Below are 20735 nucleotides of genomic sequence, written 5' to 3'. Positions count from 1 at the left end.
TTAATCTTATAATAAATTAATATCTCTCCTATCATAATTTCCTTGTCCGGTTCCTAGGTTTGAGGGCAACCCAAAAGGACTGTGTTGCTATCAATTCAAGTATATACCAATTATAGTTATGAACTTAGACACCTAATCCAACAGAAGATACCGAAAATCAAACAACAAGGTGGTGAATTCAAAGAAATCAAAGATCAAATATCAAAGAAGTGTAGAATTCCAAATAAGCTCCATTATGGTATCGAAAAGTTGTAATTTTCTATATTATGTATGCTTGGGTTGCTTGACAAAAATACCTTGAGGTTAGAAACTTTTCTGCAGATGGATTCGGAGGGATGCATAAAATAAGCGTTGTTACAAAGAAGTGGGCGAGTGTCTATGAGGATTATGAGTATTCAAGATTGAAGGGGATCCCTAGGAAAAATTTTAGACACAAATGCATGCGTTGCGGTCTTGGAATAATGGCTGGGTTCGATTGGGATTGTCTTATGTGGTATTAGTATGTTAAAATTCAGTTTTGCTTGGGGGCAAGCAAAAGTTAAGTGTGGGGTATTTTGATATAGGCATATTTAGTTATAAAATTCATGAATTATCTAAATACTTTATGTTGATTTTATCTCATTTAATGAAAAAAAGGTGCTTAATTAGTTTAGAATTTCATTTTTCAACAACAATGACATGCTCGGATGGAAAAGGAAGCGGATTTAGTAATTGGAAGCTTGGATCATGGATTTTGAATATTGAAGGATGTTGTTAGATAGCTTGAACCCTTATCAGTGTTTTGGTCATATCTCATGAACCGTAACTCCGATTGACGAGATTCAAAATGTTTTGAAAACTAGACACAATTTTGGACAACTTTTGGGTTTGGAGAAAATGCTGATTCCAAAGGGACTCGACAAGTTGGGCCTCAACTTGACGAGTTGATCAGAAAATTTGCGATTCTCGACGCTAACTTGCCGTACACGGGATTTTGAAGTGATGGACTCGCCGAGTCGGTCACTGGACTCGCCGAGTCGCCCCTGTTTTTAGGATTTATATATAGAAATGTTTCTCATTCGAACCCTAATGAATGGGGGAAGTTTAGGATGATTTTTGGAGGCCAAAAGGGTTCTTAGAAGCTGTGGTTTTCGAGATTTCAACTTAGATGTCAATATCAAAGAAGATCAAAGGCAATAACACACTACTTTTATCTTGATATTTTGCATAAACCATGTTTCAATCATTAGATTATGTTTTTAGTTTGTTATTTGATGTAGATATGAGCTAAAAACTCATAACTTCTGTTTAGGATAGATGATTTTATAAATATCGTTTGATTTTATTATTGGATTGATTCAATTTGGTGATTTTGTTTTGTTAAGCTTGTTAAAGATCCTTATGTGTTAACAATAACTATTTTATGTTAATTAACCTGTAATTAAGTTGCATTAACATCTCTTAGTTGCTAATCTCATATGATTTATGTGAAAACATTGTTATATGCCTAGGAATAGCGAACGTGAAACTAGGGTTAACTTGAAAATAGGTAAGTTAATGTGTGAGCTTGTGTGACAAACCATCAACAAGGAGTTAATTGAATTAGCATATTTGATTAGCTTACTACAAGTCTTACTTAACCCGAATCAATAAACTAGGAAATCTATTAGTTTAATCAACTGGCCACTGCTTGAATTGGTATGTTTTCTAAGGATTAGTAATAGCGAACGTGAACCTAATCACACTAATCGGCAGCCAATGCCAATTAATCCAGTGTACTTGTCATAAAATCAACCATAGGAATAAATGATTCAAACCTAAACAAAAGTCTCCTCTATTATGGAATTTCGTTGATTTTTATTTGCTTAGTTGTTAGTTGCTTAGTTTATCTGTTAGTTAAGTATTTAATTTTCTAGTATTGTAAAACAAGAGAAAATCCCTTTTTATTACCTGTTTTATGTAGATAATATTAGCATTTATTTTAATTGTTTACCGTTCCCTGTGTTCGATACGCTACTTACCTAAACTAAACTGCTAATCGATAGGTATACTGTCTTTCATGTGTTTTTCTTTGTGTTTAAGTTAGTAGAATTAAAACTAGTGCATTTTACACACATCATAGTTCTTGTTTCAAATCCAGTATAGTTGCATGTGTGTCTTAAATCATCGTTTTCGAAGTCGTACAAATCGTTTCCCCAGAAAATCCTATATTTTCTGATGTTTAAAAATAGTAGCTTTGGTAAAAACATAACACTTGTGTAGAAAGTCTCTTTGTGATAATCAAAACATAGTTGATTTTAAACCGAAGGTGAAATCTGTATAAATACGTTTCTGATGTATTCTAGTGAGTCGTTATAACCATACTAATATGACAGAGTGCCTATTATGACGTTCTTCAGGCGTCGGTTTTGTTTAAGACATTTGCCCTGAAGGTGCGGGCACTACAAGAAAAAGACCCCTTTACGACGCGCAAACCACGACACTCATTGATTTATGTTACACAAAAGAAAGTGACATTAAAAAAGTGTCGAATCTTCAAAAAATTGAAGAATTTAGGTCATGCATTATTATGTACCCTTAAATTAGTGTCTAAACGAAAAAAACATGGGGGGCACATGTGTGTCATCTAAGTACGTCGCTTTATAAATTTTAATGGAACGCACGTCCCATCCTTTACCCTTTAATAGCAGGGGGGAGGGGGGAAATGAAATCCAAAAAAATTAAAACCCCGCGTTTCATCCATCTTTTAGGGTTTCCATGTAAACCTTAGACCTCAGTTGCAGGTTTCGTTCTCTGATCAAGTTGTTGTTGTTCGGGAAGGAATGACGAATTAGTCCTCTCCACCAGCCGATAACCTTTACTCTTTGCTTCTCATTTTCTCTGTAAACCCTAGATCACATTATGCGACTCTCCTCTTGTATCCACCATTTTCTCCCTCTGAGACGTTAAAGACACGCCATCCCAAACTTGGAAGAACTAGGGCTTTTGTGCTTTGGATCTCACATGAAACAAGTTTTCCTTGTCCCCACCCTCACCCATCCAAATTCCTTTTTCTTCAAATGATTATATGTTCTTACCTCTCAACCGTACCTGAATCAATACCTCTGTCTCTCTTGTGTTTATTCTCTCAATATCTCTCACACTTTCCTATTTACAGCCAGAGTTTGAGAGCAAAAAGAAAAAAGAAGAAAGAAAAGATGTGCCTATTCTTCCTCTTTTTCCTTTTTTCTTCCTTTGGTTCGATCACAACCCTTCTTCTCCCTTCTTATTATTTTTTTTTTCCGATTTGCAGGTGAGGGTGTGAGGTGGTGTTCGAAGGTTGTCAAGGGGTTGTAAAGAGATGATGGCTAGTGATTGTTCGGTAATGGAGAAATAAGGGTGTGTTTGTGTGAGTGATTAACAAGCTTTCAGCAACTCCAAGTGCAGAAGCCCTAAAATTTTAAGCAATTTCCAGAGGGTAAAAGGGAGAGAAGAAAAGAACAATGTATCGATAATCAGGAAAAAGAAGCGTAGAAATAACCAAATCCATCTTCGATCCCTACCAGATGCATGTAAGATTTTCTCACGAGATCGTCCAACTTTCTTCTGTGTTTGATGATTCTTCCTTTGTATCTTCGTGTTCATCACTCTTTCTGTCATATTCATCTTCATTTGTATTCCCAGGTAAATTGTCACTATCCTAATTATGAAATTAAAGCTAAAGAGCAATTTTAGTTTTCCAATTGTTTCATGTTGCGTGATTTGATTTATATGTATATTGGATTTTAATTCATTTTTGCAAAGATTTAATTAACATGATTTATGTAATGGGACAATCTGCTGGTGCCCATATATCTTCTTGTGTACTCTTTTAGCAGGCTATTAAGGAATCCAAATGAGAGACCATCTATGATTTATTCATTTATTTATTTGATTATGTGATTAGGTGGAACTTGAGGCTATGAGGACAGAGTATGGAAATGCTCAGTTAGAATGTAGTGCAGCTGATGAGCGTTCTAAGTTATTGCCTTTTGAGGTTATTGGATTTGAAGAGAAGGTATAATTTTAATTAACTAAATTAAAAAAAAATATTGCCATATCTTGATCCCTCCCCTGATCAGAAATACATTTTACTGGTATGTGTCCTTTTCTTTATGTGTCCCTCCCCTTATCAGAAATACATTTTACTAGTATGCATACTTACTTGAAAACCTTGATCAATTGGTACAGTAGAGAATGAATGGTGTTGTAAGTTGTTATATAATAAGTAATTATATTATATTTTGGTAAAGGGTGGAGACACAAGATGTTGGTGATGCTAAAGTAGAAGTTTCACCTCATGACATGTAAATAAAGTCTTATTAGTCCATTATGCATCATATTCCTCAATATTTGAATCTGATATGATATGTGACACAGAGATTACTTTTGATAGTTGATGTTGTTGGCTCATGTGATTGATATTGTTGACTCATGTGACTCTTGAATAATTACTGTATGGCTATATATATCTTATGCTCCATTTATTGAAAGATTTCAGCCATATTTGCTAGAAGGTGTGGCCATGGAAATTCCAGTGTTGTGAGAGCCTATTAACAAATAAACAAACCACTTGATAGATTAATCAATTGAAAAATAAAAAGCTAAAAAGAACATGTGAAATGGGAGAATATACAGACCTTTTAGAGTGACTTCATAATTTTCCAAGTTGAAGGTGTTGTTGACTAATGGATGTGTGGTCAATGCCATGGATAATGACTTTATTAACACGGGAAGGAAGGTGAATTTAATATCTGGATCAGTATTCTCTTATGGAAAGCTGATTTAAGTTTCATAAGTCCATCATAGTTTATTTCTTCCAAATAATGAAAATGAGGAACACTAGCAGCTGAAGTCATTGACTTAACCATTGCACGCTGATAAGCCCTAGCAACAAAGAAGTTGACAACTTTAATAACATGTTTACTTCAATCAAATTCAGGAAATTGTTTATTGTTTATATAATAATAATAATACCTTAAAGAGAATATCTTATCATGATAAAGTGATTCAGCCATCTCTTGAACTTGTTCTTCAGGTCCAGACATGGGTTCGATAGAAGTAGAATTAAAAGTAGGCTTGTCATCAATAATTCCTTTTTCTACACCATAATTTAGAACATCTTCTTTCAATATTCTTCCATGTTTACCACTTCTAGTGACATCAGCTAAATCAATACCATGTTGCTTTGCAAGACCTCTAACAGCAGGGGTGGATAAATTGTCATTTGCATGACTCTTTCGGAGCTCTAGCTTGTGTTCATCAGACTTTGATTCATCAGAAACTACTGATGCTTCAAAATAATTAAATGGAACAACAGAATCATCAGCCACCAACTATAATAGAGTTTCTCCAACCTGAAATCAAAGTCAAATCTAAATTACTTTAACAAATATATGGAAATTATTAATACTACTACTGGTGTTTTACCTTTATAATGTCACCAGGAGCACGCAGAATCTTGGACAAACCATTTGAGGAGTTCACATTCTGCAATACCTTCACCACTTCATGCTAAAGGTACATCTATAATTCCACCATCTTGTTGACTATCCACTGCTGTCATACCCCGAAAACCGAAGGCGGAAACATTTACGGGGCGAACTCCACGTTGAGTATCAAATCCAATGTACATAGTAAGCAAGTAAACAACCATTACATTATATATTAGAAATTACATCTATTCAAAAGTAAAGTGTTACAAGTGATGATACATATGTGTATATATATATATATATATATATATATATATATATATATATATATATATATATATATATATATATATAGACAAAAGTAGAGACGAGTCTTCTGTACGCTCCGTCTTCTCCAAAAAGGATCGTTGGGTACCTGTCTAAAATGGACCTAAGAATACAAGCAGTTTGAAAATCAGCATAAAGCTGGTGAGTTCATAAGATGTTTGTTTTCTGAAAATGTACAAGTTCCCTTTTGTTTTCCGAAAAGATTGTTATCCAAGAAAATCCTATATTTTCTTATATGTAAAGTTTGATTAACTGTTTTGTTACACAATTCTGGTTATGAACAATTGTTATCCCAAGAAGATCCTATATTTTCCTAAAAGTAAGTTTAGTTATTGAATCCCAATTGTAACGTTTGATTGTCTGTCATACTTGTTATATTAGCTAGATATTCTGATATCCTAATTATGTTACACTTGAATGTACCTAGATGTGTGCCTTCATATTCGTATTCTTATTCTTAATCATATTTATATTCATATTTTTATATTTGTATTTGTATTTATATTTGTAGTCCTATTCGTATTCGTATTCACATTCGTATTCGTATTCCTACTCCTAATCCTAATCCTATTCGTATTCGTATTCGTATTCGCATTCGTATTCGTATTCCTAGTCCTATTCCTAATTCTATTCGTATTCGTATTCGTATTCGTATTCGTATTCATATTCGTATTCGCATTCGTATTCGTATTCCTATTATTACCTTCGCATTATTACTTTAGTATTCCTATTCGTTCTATTCCTAGTTATACTTTCGTATTCATTTTGTTCCTAGTTGTACTTTCGTATTCGTTCTGTTCCTAATTGGATTTTCGTATTCACATTCGTTCTAATTGATCATTAGTATGAATTATTCGTAGATTATGATATATAATTTAGATTGTAACACTTGATCAAGATGTCTATGATTAATCTGAAAGCTAACTTCGTATTTCGAACTATTTTATTAACACAGTTCTCGATATTAAAAACATACAGAATATAGATATTTGAACTGAAAATGATAAGTTTGAGTACAAGATTTCCTTGTACTTTTGCTTGTATTCCCCCCTGAAAACATTTGAAAAATATTTAAAAAAAGGTAGGGGTATGAACTCACCGGTTGAGAAACGTGTCGGATTGGATGCTAAGTGTTGGTTCTAAGCTTGATAACGCACGAGGTTCTTTGGTGATTTGGAGCTTAAATTTGATGATTTTGGACCTAATTCTTGAGTTTCAGGAGAGAGGTTAGAGATAGAGAGAGAGTAGTGAGAGAGAGGAAAAGCTTCAAATGAAGTCTTTTGAGCTTTAAATAGGTCTTAAGTTATGGACACGGTGGAATTCTACACGATACCGACGTTAAACGGGGCTTTCGGTCGCACCCGATTAAGTTGTCGTAACCCGGCGGGGAAAATTCTAAAATTCATCAAATTATCATATTGGGATGTTTCTTGAGTTTCTAATGGGTTTGGATACTAATTAAGTTATAATAGAAGTCTCGGAATAAATGACTTAATTTTAAAAACGTAAACGGAAATGATTTGAAAAAGACGAATTTATAGGCGAAAACGGGTTTCAGCGATGGTATGAACTTCAGGTTGTCACATTATCCCCCCGTTAGAGGGAATTTCGTTCCGAAATTCAAACTTTAGATGTGACTCAAGGATTTGGAAAGAGATACGGATACTTCTATATTGTTGGATTTTTGCGCTCTCAAGTGAATTCGAGTCCTAGTGTGGCTTTCCGGCGAATTTCACTATTGGGATATGAGTTTGTTTCGTACACTAGTCTCTCGATTTAGGATTTCGATTGGTTCTACCATGAGGTTCAGACTTGTCACACCCCGAAAACCGAAGGCGGAAACATTTCCGGGGTGGACTCCACGTTGAGTATCAAATCCACTGTACATAGTAAAACAGTAAACACAAAACATTACATTACATAGAATTGTTTACATTAGTTTGAAAGAAAAATTTATACATGTGTTATATACATATATCATATGAACAAAAACAAAGACAAGTCTTCTAACGCTCCGTCTTCTCCAAAAGGTGGCCGTGTACGTGTCTAATGTTGACTTGAGAATACAAGCATTTTGAAAATCAGCATAAAGCTGGTGAGTTCATAAGCGGTTTAGTTTTGAAAAGAATGAGTTTCCTTTTTGGTTTGTGAAAAAGTTGTTATCCAAGAAAATCCCATATTTTCTTATGTAAAAACAGTTTAGTTATCATTTCGTTACTTAATTTGTTTACGAGTTGTTACGTTATTCCCGGAAAAGCCCATATTTTCCTAAGTGTTTAGTTGTCCATTTGATACTTAATTAGTAGTTTAGATTTCGATGTACTAGTAACTACCATACTTATAGTATTAGTTAAGTATTCTGATATCTTAGTTTCTTACATTCGGTTGTTGGTTATCTACTATACTTAGTGGTATTATCGAATATTTGGATTCACTCAGAAGCGTACATTAATAGTATTTTCGAAGTTCTGGTGATTTCCAAAAGAGTACCTTAGACGTATTTTCGAAGCTCTATCGACATCCTAAGGCGTATGTATTTGAAACTCAGTCGATGTCCAGAGGCATACTGTCAAATTAATTTCGAAACTCTGGTGACACCCAAGGGGTACACTAGTTGTATATTCGAAGTCTTGGCATCATCCAAAGGCGTTATTTCGTATTCGTATTCGTATACCTATTCGTATTCGTATTCGTATTCGTATTTGTATATCTATTCTATTCCTAATCGTATTCGTATTCGTATTTGTATTTGTATTCATATTCGCATTCGTATTCGTATTCGTACTATTCTATTAGTATTAATATTAGTTTATGATTAGTATGATTCCTTATAAAAAACATAATATGAAACTTAGATTATAACATCTATTAAAGGAATCTACATTTAGTTTGACAATTCAATCTGCAATTCGAACAAATGGTTAGTATGATTTTCGGTATTAAAAGTATACAAAATATGAAACATTTGAACAGAAAGTGATAAGTTTAAGTACAAGATTTCCTTGTACTTTTGCTTGTATTTCCCCCCTGAAAACATTTGAAAAAGGGTAGGGGTATGACCTCACCGGTTGAGGAAAGCGTCGGTTTGGATCCTAAACGTCAGTTCTGGGTTTGCAAACGCACAAGATTCCTATGTATTATGAAAAGATACACATTTGTATCTAATTAGGACTTGAATTATTTATTAGTTAGGGACAAACACTTCTAATCGCGAAAACACTCCGTTACAAGCGTTTGGAGGTACCCGGGTGGCATTTAAGGACATATAAGGCTCGGATATGGAGTTTACTCTTCAAGAGTAAACTCACACAAGAGTTTTCGGCCCTAAAGTCCCATTCCCCATGAGTTTACGGCCGTAAACTCATGGCGGGGTGTTCTATGGTGCAAAATAGCTTTGAATCAATTGGATAAATTAGCTAGGATCACATCTAGGGCATTGAAATGGATTTATCTCACATATGGACCATTTATTGGATCTTACGGTAGTAAACATGGAGTTTACGACCGTAAACTCCCCTCACACTAAATCTTTGATGTTTTGGTAGTCCTAAATTAATCACATGTGATTTCAAGCTATTTTTCAAGTCTAGGGGTAAAATTTAGGCACCATTTGACATAGTTTTAGGAGTTTACGGCCCAAGAATCCATCTTTTGGCCGTGAACTCCTTATGGGGTTGTTTTCGTCATGTGTTAGGCTCCTAATTCGTTTTTGATTGCTTCTAGATTTTTGTTCAAGGCGTAGGAGGTTTGTAAGTGGCAATTTAACACCTTAGAAGGAGTTTACTCTCAATGTTAATGAGTTTACGGCCCAAGCATGATCTTGGGTAGTAAACTCATATTTACTCCTCTAAATTGATGTTCAAGGGGTTCCAATTCCAAGTCCATAATTCTATAAGCCATATCTAAGCCTCAATGGTGTTTTGGAAGGGTTTTAAGGCATAAAACCCCCTTTATGTGTGTTTACGGCCCAAGCATGTTCCAGGGCCATAAACACATGAACAAGGTCCTAAATCATATATAAATCACGAATTTGAAGGCTAAGGATGATATACTAGGCGTTTGGGTGGTTACCTTGAAGGGGCTTGAATTTGATGTTCTTGGGCCTTAATCTTGAGTTAGAGGAGAGAGGTTAGAGAAAGAGTAGAGAGAGTGAGCAAAAGCTTCAAATGGAAGCTTAATCCCCTTTAAATAGTTTCCAAGATTTGTACACGGAGGAATTTTACCTGATACCGACATTAAACGGGGCTTTTGGTCGCACCCGATTAAGTTATCGCAATCCGGTGGGATAGAATTTGGAAATTTTCAATTTAATGATTTTGGGCCATTTTCATGAGTTTCTAAGGGATTTGAGCACTCATAAGATTAAAACAACTTATAAGTTTAAATAACTTAGCCCAAAAACGGAATTGGAACAAACCGCTATAGATGGGTTTTATGGACGAAATGGGTTTCGGCGATGGACAACTTCGGGTTGTCACATTGTCCCCCCGTTAGAGGGAATTTCGTCCCGAAATTCAAAGATTAAGATACAGATCATGAAATGAAAAGAGATGTGGATGAATCTATTGCTTCGGCTCTTCACGCTCCCATGTGGAATCGGGTCTCCGCTTGACATTCCAGCGAACCCTCACTATCGGGATACGGTTTAGTTTCGTACATTTGATCTCTCCATCATTGATCTCAATTTGTTCTTCCATGGAGGCTCAAACTTTTGTTGGCTTCGGTGTCATCAAAGGAATTACTAAGGTATCGTTTTGTAGGCGTTTCTAAGGATTCGAGATGTGGACGACAGAATGGATAGTGTTATGCCCTTGAGATAGTCGAAGTCTGTAGTTCATGGTTCTGATTCTGGCAGGGATTTCGAAAAGTCTGGTGTATCACGGGAGAAGTATTTCGTGCTTCCCAAGGCATATCTTTCTCTTCGGGGATAAGGCCTTCAACAGGACACAAGCTCCAACACGAAGGTACACCTTCATGTAGCGGAGTGGCTAAGGGTCTGATGGTTCTAGAAGAAATTTCTGGGCGGGTTTGCGATAATAATCGGCGGGACCCAAGAATTGACGGGTTTCTATGGGTATCTCTGGTGCCGACTAATTCCTTATTGCCTTAGTTTTTGGAAAGGTCCACGGATATGACTGCTTTGCTTATCTACATGACCAGGGAAAATGGTTTGACCGAAAGGCACCACTACTAACTTGTAGTGATCATATCAGGCCTTGGTCGTTATCTTGGATACATCATCCTCACGGAGGTCTGGCTACGAGGTAGTTCCAGGGATTAGGTCGATGCGAAACTTGACTAGACGTTCGGAAAGAATTCTAGGGAAATTTTCGGGAAAGACATTAAGGAAAAAGTTGTAGACCTCCCATTTCCCGATGACCACACGTACGAGGAAGGCATGTGAAACTTTTTAAGCCTTGATGCACGAATTGATGCGAAGGTTGGATTCAAGTTTGATGTCGAAGATCATGAGAATCGGGTCAGAGGGAAGATTTAGACGGACGACCTAAGAATAACAGCATGAATGACACTCAGTCACTCCATGCCAATGATTGCATCAAAACCTTTCATCAAGAGTTTGCCATTTAATCGAATGGAACAGAATGATCGTCCGGATTGAGGATACGATCTATGGGTATGACGTTAGCATTCTCTTCTCACTTGCAAACCAACTCGACGGTACACGTTTTCGATTATTAGCGAAGGACTAAGTTTAAAAAGGTGTTTGAATGGATAGTTAGCAAATTTCTTTTAGCATTAGAATCGAAAAGGATCACAGGCATAGAATTCACCGAGAGGAAATATACCTGTGGCAACGATGGGGTCGACGGTTGTCCTTTCTTGTCCCATAGTTAAGGCTCTCCCAATGTTGCCAGATGTTACTGCCTTAGGGCAGTTTCACTTGTAATGTCCAACTTCTCCACAACTATAATAGGTCTGACCGATACCAGCTCTAGAAGCTCGACTAGTTGATTGGGTTGGTGCTCTGCAGCTTCGCGTGAGGTGACCTTCCTGGCCACAGCTTTTACAAAACTTTGCACGACAAGGGCCAGGGATACGATGGTGGTAACTGCACTGGTTACACCACGGGAGGATACCGACATACCCAGTGATAGGTCCTTGGGCTGAGGAACCGACAACAAAAACAGCAACGGGGGTAGTGGCAGCGTGGACTGCCACTATGTGCTGTTTCTTCGAGAGCTCCGGGGAAGACTGACTCTTCTTCTTTTTTTTCCAAAACTTTCTTTTCTCGCCACTCTTCTTTGTTGGCTGAGGAGTGGTAGCTGCTTCTTCTTGTTCATCATTATGGTCGATAGGGTTTGCGCTAGACATTTGGCACTGTCATAGGTATCCAGCTTCGCAGCTAAAATGTTCCCTCTGGTTGGCTGGGTCAACCCCCAGATAAACCTCTTAATCTTTTTGCTCTCTGGGGTAACCGATCCTGGACAGAGAAGTGCTAAGTCATCAAATCTGGATGTGTAGGCGGCGATATCGGAACCCTTCATCTTCAGGTTCTAGAGTTTATTCTTCAGCTTCTAAATTTCACCCCGAGGGCAATACTCTGCATGTAGAATTTCCTTCATAACTTCCCAACCCATAGGATTAGCTACAGGTAGAGTTAGGGATTGACACCTCCTGTGCCATCGAAGAATGTGGGTTTCGCGTTCATAAAGTCTTTATAGGAACACTCCTTTCGGTGTCCCTGGCTACCTTCCTGGTTTTGAGGCTGGGGACCACCTCCTGAACTACCGGGGTTCATTTGTGACATGGCTGTTGTCAATGTGGCAGTAAAAATTGTCTGAAGGGTTACCAGATCGATTTGAAGAGAAGGTGGTGGCGGAGGAGGGTTGTTGGTCTTTGAGCTGGGTCTCTTTCTTGGAGGCATCTTGATCTAATAGGATCAGGAAAGAGAGGATGGTAAGTCCTCCGAATTAAATCAAGAGATATGAAACAAGGGATATCTCTTTATGACATACATAGAATTCTATTAAGCGATAAAGCAGGAATGAATTATCAAAACAGATAAACTATCGCTAAAGGAATGATTGAGGAGCAACGCTGGGATGTGGATTTCTATAACAGATTCGGCTCGAGAAATACTCCCATAGTATTTCATGTCTCGCTACAACGACGGCTCATTATTTAGGTATTGGGTAAGTTTTAGGCATGCCGCACACCACAGTCACTCCCAAGCACATGTTGGTCATGTCTCAAATGAATATAGTTGGCCAGGCTATATTGATCCTAGACACGACTACATAACTACCCGAGTTTAACTGCAGCGTACAACACCCATTTACTTATGTTTTGTTCTACTTGTAGTTACGGATTTCGGTGGTTAAGTATACTTGTATACTTTTGAAAATAATTATACCTTGAAGTATACTTTTAGTTCAGAGCACTTAGGCCCCTTAATGTTTATAGTCTTATACCATGCAAGCTTTGGTATACTGGTTCACTATAAACAAGGACTCTGATACCAGTCTGTCACACCCCAAAAACCGAAGGCGGAAACATTTCCAGGGCGGACTCCATGTTGAGTATCAAATCCAATGTACATAGTAAAATAGTAAACACAAAACATTACATTACATAGAATTGTTTACATCAGTTTGAAAGAAAAATTTATACATGTGTTATATACATATATCATATGAACAAAAACAAAGACGAGTCTTCTAACGCTCCGTCTTCTCCAAAAGGTGGCGGTGTACCTGTCTAATGCTGACCTGAGAATACAAACATTTTGAAAATCAGCATAAAGCTGGTGAGTTCATAAGCGATTTAGTTTTGAAAAGAATGAGTTTCCTTTTTGGTTTCTGAAAAAGTTGTTATCCAAGAAAATACCATATTTTCTTATGTAAAAACAGTTTAGTTATCGTTTCGTTACTTAATTCGTTTACGAGTTGTTACGTTATTCCAGGAAAATCCCATATATTTCCTAAGTGTTTAGTTGTCCATTTGATACTTAATTAGTAGTATAGATTTCGATGTACTAGTAACTACCATACTTATAGTATTAGTTAAGTATTCTGATATCTTAGTTTCCTACATTCGGTTGTTGGTTATCTACTATACTTAGTGGTATTTTCGAATATTTGGATTCACTAAGAAGCGTACATTAATAGTATTTTTGAAGTTCTGGTGATTTCCAAAAGAGTACCTTAGACGTATTTTCGAAGCTCTGTCGACATCCTAAGGCGTATGTATTCGAAACTCAGTCGATGTCCAGAGGCGTACTGTCAAATTAATTTCGAAATTCTGGTGACACCCAAGGGGTACACTAGTTGTATATTCGAAGTCTTGGCATCATCCAAAGGCGTTATTTCATATTCGTATTCGTATACCTATTCGTATTCGTATTCGTATTCATATATCTATTCTATTCCTAATCGTATTCCTATTCGTATTCGTATTCGTATTCGTATTCGCATTCGTATTCATATTCGTATTCGTATTCGTACTATTCTATTAGTATTAATCTTAGTTGATGATTAGTATGATTCCTTATACAAAACATCATATGAAACTTAGATTATAACAGCTATTAAAGGCATCTACATTTAGTTTGACAATTGAATCTGCAATTCGAACAAATGGTTAGTATGATTTTCGGTATTAAAAGTATACAAAATATGAAACATTTGAATAGAAAATAATAAGTTGAAGTACAAGATTTCCTTGTACTTTTGCTTGTATTCCCCCTGAAAACATTTGAAAAAGGGTAGGGGTATGACCTCACCGGTTGAGGAAAGCGTCGGTTTGGATCCTAAACGTCAGTTCTGGGTTTGCAAACGCACAGGATTCCTATGTGTTATGAAAAGATACACATTTGTATCTAATTAGAACTGGAATTATTTATTAGTTAGGGACAAACACTTCTAATCGCGAAAACAGTCCGTTACAAGCGTTTGGAGGGACCCGGGTGGCATTTAAGGACATATAATGCTTGGATATGGAGTTTACTCTTCAAGAGTAAACTCACACAAGAGTTTTCGGCCCTAAAGTCCCATTCCCCATGAGTTTACGGCCGTAAACTCATGGTGGGGTGTTCTCTGGTGCAAAATGGCTTTGAATCAATTGGATAAATTAGCTAGGATCACATCTAAGGCATTGAAAAGGATTTATCTCACATATGGACCATTTATTGGAGTTTACAGCAGTAAACTTGGAGTTTACGGCCGTAAACTCCCCTCACACTAAATCTTTGATGTTTTGGTAGTCCTAAATCAATCACATGTGATTAGAAGCTATTTTCAAGTCTAGGGGTAAAATTTGGGCACCATTTGACATAGTTTTACGAGTTTACGGCCCAAGACTCCATATTTTGGCCGTGAACTCCTTAGGGGGGGTTGTTTTCCTCATGTTTTAGGCTCCTAATTCGTTTGTGATTGCTTCTAGATTTTTGTTCAAGGCTTAGGAGGTGTGTAAGTGGCAATTTAACAGCTTAGAAGGAGTTTATTCTCCATGTTAATGATTTTACGGCCCAAGCATGATCTTAGGCAGTAAACTCATGTTTACTCCTCTAAATTGATGTTCAAGGGGTTCCAAGTCGAAGTCCATAATTCTATAAGCCATATCTAAGCCTCAATGGTGTTTTGGAAGTGTTTTAAGGCATAAAAACCCCCTTTATGTGTGTTTACGGCCCAAGCATGTTCCAGGGCCGTAAACACAGGAACAAGGTCCTAAATCATAGATAAATCACGAATTTGAAGGCTAAGGATGATATACTAGGAGTTTGGGTGGTTACCTTGAAGATTTGGGGCTTGAACTTGATGTTTTTGGACCTTAATATTAGTTAGAGGAGAGAGGTTAGAGAAAGAGTAGAGGGAGAAAGAGCAAAAGCTTCAAATGGAAGCTTAATCCCCTTTAAATAGTTTCCAAGATTTGGACACGGAGGAATTTTACCCGATACCGACATTAAACGGGGCTTTTGGTCACACCCGATTAAGTTATCGCAATCCGGCGGGATAGATTTTGGAAATTTTCAATTTAATGATTTTGGGACATTTTCATGAGTTTCTAATGGATTTGAGCACTCATAAGATTAAAACATCTTATAAGTTTAAATAACTCAGCCCAAAAACGGAATTGGAACGAACCGCTATAGACGGGTTTTATGGACGAAATGGGTTTCGGCGATGGACAACTTCGGGTTGTCACAAGACTTTCGTTGATTTCGGTCTTATCGAAGGAATTACTAGGGTTTCATCGGGTAGATACTCCTTAAGGACAGAGACGTGGGATACCGGATGGATGCTGCTAAGTCCTGAGGGTAGTCGGAGTTTGTAGGCTACGGAATCAATCCTAATGAGGATTTCGAAAAGTTCTATGTTCCTTGGGATACACGCTTCAGAATGTAACACGGCTTCTTTCTCATTGTTGGCTACCTTGATGGTGGACGTTTCGGTTACTAATTAAGGACTATGTTTATGAAGAGGTTCGAATGAATAGCTACTAGTTTATTTTTCAGGACTAGAATTGAAAAAGGATTGCATGCAGAAGGGTTTTCGAAGAGGAATATACCTGAGGTAACGGTGGGATCGGCCACTGTCTCACCTTGTCCTATAGCTAGGACTCTTCCAGTGTTGCCAGTTGTTGCTGCATTGGGGCAGTCTCTCTTATAATGCCCGATTTTACCGCAACCATAACAGGCCTGGCTGATGCCCGCTCCGGAAGCTTGATTTGTTGGTGTTCTGCAACTTCGCGCAAGGTGACCCTCTTGGCCACAATTTTTGCAAAATTTCACACGACAAGGACCGGGGATGCGGTGGTAGTAACTGCACTGGTTACACCACGGGAGAATACCGGCACATCCGTTGATAGGTGCTTGGGCTGAGGAACCGATGACAGATACAACAGCAGGGGTAGTGGCAGCATGGACTGCCACCATCTGTTGTTTCTTCAAGAACTCCTATGAAGGCTGACATTTCTCCCCCGCCTCCCAAAACTATCTTCTCTCACCACTTCTTTTTGTCGGCTCAAGAGTGGTGGCTGCTTCTTCTACATCCTCACTATGGTCGATCAAGATTTGCGCTAGGCATTTGGCGCTGTCGTATGTATCCGGCTTCGCAGCTAAAACGTTCCCTTTGGTTGGTTGAGTCAACCCCCAGATAAACCTCTCAATCTTCTTACTTCCCGGGGTAACCATCCTTGGACAAAGAAGCGCCAAGTCGTCAAACCTTGAAGTGTAAGCGGCAATATTTGAACCTTTCATCTTCAGGTTCCAGAGTTCATGCTCTAGCTTCTGAATTTCACCCCGAGGGCAATACTCCGCGCGCAAAAGTTCTTTCATAACTTCCCAACCCATAGCATTGGCTACAGGTAGAGTTAGGGATTTGACTCGACCGTTCCACCAATTCAGAGCTTTATCGGTGAGAGTGCAGGCGGCAAATTTTACCTTGTCGGATTTTGTACAAGCACAGATCTCGAAGATAGATTCAATTTTCTCTAACCACCTAGTTAGAGCAATGACACCTCCTGTGCCATTGAAGAACGCAGGTTTCAGACTCATAAAGTCCTTACAGGAACACTCCTTTTTGTGTCCTTGGCTACTTTCTTGGTTTCGGGGCTGGGAACCACCTCCTGGATTACCAGGGTTCATTTGTGACATAGCGGCTGTCACTGCGACAGTAATGGCTACCTGAAGTGTTACCAGATCGATTTGAGGAGAAGGTGGTGGTGGAGGGTTGTTGGTCTTTGAGTTGGGTGTCTTTTTTGGAGGCATCTTGATCTATAAAGATCAGGAAAAAGAGGATGGTAAGTCCTCTGAATTGAATCAAGAGATATGATACAAGGGATATCTCATTATGATAGATATCGAATTTCTATTAAGTGATATAGCAGGAAAGAGTTATCAAAGCAGATAAATTATCGCAAAAGGAATGATTGGGGAGCAATGCTGGAATGAGGATTTCTATAACGGAATTGTTTGGGTATTGGGTAAGTTTTAGGCATGCCGCACGGCTCATTGTTTGGGTATTGGGTAAGTTTTAGGCATGCCGCACACCACAGTCACTCCCAATCACATGTTGGTCGTGTCTCGAATGAATATAGTTGGCCAGGCTATATTGATCCTAGACATGACTACATAACTGGCCAGGTTAAACCGCAATGTACAACACCCATTTACTTATGTTTCGTTCTACTTGTAGTTACGGATTTCCACGGTTGGGTATACTAGTATACTTTTGATAATACTTATATTTGAGGTATACTTTTAGTTCAGAGCACTTAGGCCCCTTAGTGTTTATAGTTTGATACCATGCAAGGTCTGGTATATTTAGTTCACTATAAACAAGGGCTCTGATACCAATTTGTCACACCCCGAAAACCGAAGGCGGAAACATTTCCGGAGCGGACTCCACGTTGAGTATGAAATCCAATGTACATAGTAAGCAAGTAAACAACCATTACATTATATATTAGAATTTACATCTGTTCAAAAGTAAAGTGTTACAAGTTATGATACATATGTGTATATATATATATATATATATATATATATATATATATATATATATATATATATAGACAAAAGTAGAGACGAGTTTTCTGTACGCACCGTCTTCTCTAAAAAGGATCGTTGGGTACCTGTCTAAAATGGACCTGAGAATACAAGCAGTTTGAAAATCATCATAAAGCTGGTGAGTTCATAAGATGTTTGTTTTCTGAAAATGTACAAGTTCCTTTGGTTTTCCGAAAAGATTGTTATCCAAGAAAATCCTATATTTTCTTATATGTAAAGTTTGATTAACTGTTTTATTACACAATTCTAGTTATGAACAATTGTTATCCCAGGAAAATCCTATATTTTCCTAAAAGTAAGTTTAGTTATTGAATCCCAATTGTAACGTTTGATTGTCTATCATACTTATTATATTAGCTAGATATTATGATATCCTAATTATTTTACACTTGAATGTACCTAGATGTGTGCCTTCATATTCGTATTCTTATTCTTAATCATATTCATATTCGTATTTTTATTTTTATATTTGTATTCGTATTTATATTTGTAGTCCTATTCGTATTCGTATTTGCATTCGTATTCGTATTCCTACTCCTACTCCTAATCCTATTCGTATTCGTATTCGTATTCGCATTCGTATTCGTATTCCTAGTCCTATTCGTAATTCTATTCGTATTCGTATTCGTATTCGCATTCATATTCGTATTCATGTTATTACCTTCGCATTATTACTTTAGTATTCCTATTCGTTCTATTCCTAGTTATACTTTCGTATTCATTTTGTTCCTAGTTGTAGTTTCGTATTCGTTCTGTTCCTAATTGGATTTTCGTATTCGTATTCATTCTAATTGATGATTAGTATGAATTATTCGTAGATTATGAAAATAATTTAGATTGTAACACTTTAGCAAGATATCTATGATTAGTCTGAAAGCTAACTTCGTATTTCGAACTATTTGATTAACATAGTTTTCGATATTAAAAACATACAGAATATAGATATTTGAACTGAAAATGATAAGTTTGAGTACAAGATTTCCTTGTACTTTTGCTTGTATTCCCCCCTGAAACATTTGAAAAATATTAAAAAAAAAGGTAAGGGTATGAACTCACCGGTCGAGAAACGTGTCGGATTGGAAGCTAAGTGTCGGTTCTGGGCTTGATAACGCATAAGGTTCCTTGGTGATTTGGAGCTTAAATTTGATGATTTTGGACCTAATTCTTGAGTTTGAGGAGAGAGGTTAGAGAGAGAGAGAGAGAGTAGTGAGAGAGAGGAGAAGCTTCAAATGAAGTCTTTTGAGCTTTAAATAGGTCTTAAGTTATGGACACGGTGAAATTCTACCCGATACCGACGTTAAATGGGGCTTTTGGTCGCACCCGATTAAGCTGTTGTAACCCGGCGGGGAAAATTCTAAAATTCATCAAATTATCATATTGGGATGTTTTCTTGAGTTTCTAATGGGTTTGGATACTAATTAAGTCATAATAGAAGTCTCAGAATAAATGACTTAATTTTAAAAACGTAAACGGAAATGATTTGAAAAAGACGAATTTATAGGTGGAAACGGGTTTCGGCGATGCTACAAACTTCGGCTTGTCACAACTGCATTACTTGAAAAGTAGTGCCCCTTAACATTGTACATTTTGTTCAACTACATAATTAAGTACAACCAAATCATTGCCTTTTATGATAATTGTATGAAGTTTTATCGAGATTTAGATGAAATACCACTAATTTAATGGAATGCACCCTTGTTCACATAGAAACATGTAAAAGTTACTCAAAATTACAACTGTTGTCTTAGTTTCTGATGTATGACCTAATTTGACTTAGTGTAATATACATGGAGATTTATCAAAGACGTAATTTGACTATTGTTGGGTCACGGGTTGGTGCAATCTTTTTAATTTGACCTGAAACCCGGAACCCAGAGGTATGTTTATTCAGCTACTCATCAAAATGGTTCATGTACACCACATGATGATATATTATCAATAAATAAAGATAATAATAATAATAATAATAAAACTTCAGTTACTCCATTAGGCAACCTTTCATCATCTTCACCTATGATGGATTTATTAGACATATTTGGTCCTACCTCTCCACCACCGAGTATGTTTATTTATTTATTATTTTATATTAAATTTTGGTAAAAAAAAGTTATTTTTAAATTCTTCTGTTGCATTTGGAACCTGCTAGCAGTAACTCTCTTCTTGCAAATGGTAACGGTCCAATAACACAAAAATTACAAGTTACCAACACTCAACATGGCAAGGTAATTATAAATAAATCATCATGGAATGAAATGTTTGTGTGTTTTTTTTAAATATCGTTTACATGATGAATGTTGTTTGTTATGGTAGAAAGCAATCATTATGCGCATACCAATAAGTTACAAGTTGAACAACAAAGACATGTTGGAAGAAAGACATCCCTCGTGAGATATTATAGCATTTTTCGCTCTCTTCTATTACCATCTCTTAGTGTTTCTATTTGGGAC

At 36.9% G+C, this 20735-nt stretch overlaps 1 pseudogene; it reads right to left on the bottom strand.

Annotated features, from left to right (window-relative positions):
- Positions 1-4494: 4494 nt before the first annotated feature.
- On the bottom strand, positions 4495-20321 carry LOC111895320 (lipoamide acyltransferase component of branched-chain alpha-keto acid dehydrogenase complex, mitochondrial-like; annotated as a pseudogene).
- Positions 20322-20735: the final 414 nt, after the last annotated feature.

Source organism: Lactuca sativa, chromosome 8, assembly GCF_002870075.4.
Source record: "Lactuca sativa cultivar Salinas chromosome 8, Lsat_Salinas_v11, whole genome shotgun sequence".
Classification (NCBI taxonomy): Eukaryota; Viridiplantae; Streptophyta; class Magnoliopsida; order Asterales; family Asteraceae; genus Lactuca; species Lactuca sativa.
This window is presented reverse-complemented; position numbering and strand designations above follow the sequence as displayed.